The sequence below is a fragment of the Pelmatolapia mariae genome, linkage group LG10_11 (genome assembly GCF_036321145.2).
Source record: "Pelmatolapia mariae isolate MD_Pm_ZW linkage group LG10_11, Pm_UMD_F_2, whole genome shotgun sequence".
NCBI classification, from domain to species: domain Eukaryota; kingdom Metazoa; phylum Chordata; class Actinopteri; order Cichliformes; family Cichlidae; genus Pelmatolapia; species Pelmatolapia mariae.
Genome location: NC_086236.1, coordinates 61,319,369 through 61,322,159, shown reverse-complemented (window position 1 = coordinate 61,322,159; position 2,791 = coordinate 61,319,369).

Here is a 2,791-nt window from a genome sequence, read left to right as displayed (position 1 = left end):
GTTATTTATCCCATATTCAGGATTTTTTTTAAAGGTGCTGTTTTCTTTTATTTGTATTTACTTTTATGAAAAAAAGTAAAATAAGACCAATACGCTTTGCTTTCAAGTCAGTAACACCTGTATCAGGTGAACTCCTGTGGTATATTTGGCAGCAGCACTATTTCCCCAGCAGAGGGCGCCATATCTTACTTTACAGTTTTTCTCCATTGGTTTGGCTCATTTCTTGGAACAGAAATTACATTCTCAAAACTCTAAGATCATTTGGCAAAACACTCTTACAGTTTAGCACAACACTATAGCTCACCTGCAAAAGCTCATATCTCTTCCAAAACTGTTCACTCAGGCTTCAATCTAAATCCCTTTCTCATTTTGGAGACAGTCAGTGTCTCCAAAATGGCAAAGATCCTTCTCAATAGCTTTGGCTCATTTCTCGACACAGATTGGACATTCACATCATTCTTGGTGCTTTTGTCAAAATAAACCTGGATGGTTGATCACAACAACATGGTCCACCTGCAAAAGCTCATCTCTCCTAAAACAGTTCACTCATGTGTCAAAACTACATTTCTTGCTAATCTGAATAGTCAGTGCCCCCAAAATGCATTGTCCCTTTGGCATTGTGTGAGTACTGCCATACAAAATGTTTAGGTGTTTTGTCACTATGGCAGAGGACCAACAAGATACAACAGAAAAGAGTAGCCTCCAAGGTTTGACATCACAGATTGCACTCACACTACCAAGGAAATTATAACCATTTTATATTCACACGCAAAGAAAGTTTCATACATATGTAAAAAGAAAATGTACATTACAGTAGTAAATTGTATCAACACAAAATCAAAAAACAAGGACTTATTCAGTGGTCGCTGTACTCATTCTCCCGCTCTTGTCCACTGTCTTCACCCTCCTGATTATTTACACGCTGTTGTCCGTCTGGCCACAGATTCTCGTCCACATCACAGCGGATACTTTCTCCTGCGATGCAACGAGGGAAGAAACGGCGTGCATGCCGTCCCCTGCATTGATCTCCTGTAATGTCGTCACACGCTGCGTCCATAGCATGGAGCAGGGACGGCTGATCCTGAGCATGATGCTCATACACTCTCCACCTCCAAGCAGAGAAAAACTCCTCTATCGGATTGAGAAAAGGAGAGTAAGGTGGTAGGAACCCCATGACCATCCTTGGATGCGTTGCAAACCAGCCCCTAATGAGTGGGCTATGATGGAAATTGACATTGTCCCACACAATTACATAAATGGGTAGGTGAGGCCCTATGAGACCTCTCTCATTTTCAGGGATAAAATCGGTATAAAGGCGATCCAAGAAGATGAGGAGCTTGTGTGTGTTGTATGGGCCAAGACTGGGGATGTGAGTGGCCACACCATTTTCAGAAATGGCAGCACACAGTTATATTGCCCCCTCGCTGACCTGGGACATCCACTGTGGACCGGTGGCCCATAATATTACGGCCACGTCTTCGGCCCTTGGCCAGGTTGAAGCCAGCTTCATCCACGAACACCAGGATGTGAGGGGTCTCATGTCCTTCCAATGCCATTATTCTCTAAAATAGAGTAAAGAACATAAAATCAGTCATACAGAAGAGTCATATACTACAGTTAGACAATTACATGTTCTCCCCCACAGGTTCAATATACTACAGGCCACTACTCCAGTGGTTCTAAACTAGTGATAGGCCTGTGAGGAAGTACTGCAGGGGTATATGATAGACAGGGGAGTGGGAAATACTGATGACTCACTGAGATGTTACAGTAAAACCTACAGTATTAGATAGATTTGATTGGGAGACAACAAAATAAGGATTATAATGAGAATTGTATCATACAGTCAACTGCAGTTTTCTGTTGAAATTGTTGAAGTCAGATGCAGCAAATACTGATTCTGAAATCAGGTAAAGGAGGTATTGAAACCAAATAAGTGAACTACTGCTTACTGTGATTACAGGTAAGGTTATAATGAGAGACAACCAGTAACTGACTTACATTTACATACTGGTAGCGCAGCTCCTTCACTCTGTCAGAGTTCCTCTCAAATGGTACCCTGTAGATTTGTTTCATTGTCATCTGATGCTTCTTCAAAACCCGGTCTATTGTGGAGATGCTTATTGTGTTTATATTCTGGAATATATGATTGTCCTGAAGGATGGCATCACGGATCTGTCTCAATGTGATGGCATTATTTGCCATCACCATGTTACAAATCTCTCTTTCCTGTTGTTCATTGAGCAGTTTTCCTCTGCCACCCACGCGAGGTTGTCGTCCAATCCTACACATAGAACAGAATACAGTAAGTTACCAGTGTAATTGTATTATTGTTTTACTCACAGTAACTTCACCACAATCCTAATGCAACATTGCACAGTGACTGGAATACTACTCTAAACTGTATGAATTATGTAATTCCATAGTTTACAGTCATTTGTTCAATATCTTTCTTGTCATATTTAGTATCACAACATTCCACTGGTCCTCTCCACCTGCTAGTATAGACCTACTACTGTAGGCAGATGCACACAAAATCTCTACAGTAAGTTATACATTTTTTGCCTCACGCACAGTGCCCTGTCCTATACAACATATAATTCCATCATAGATTACATAGAGTACATACCTGTTTTCCCTGCGAAAGGTTTGGATGATGGAGGAGACTGTAGAGCGAGGCACATTAGGCTGCACTCGACGACCTGCCTCTGCCATTGTGAGGCCATGGTTTACGACATGGTCTATAATTGTGGCCCGAATTTCATTCAGGACAGCACAGTGTCTTCGCGCA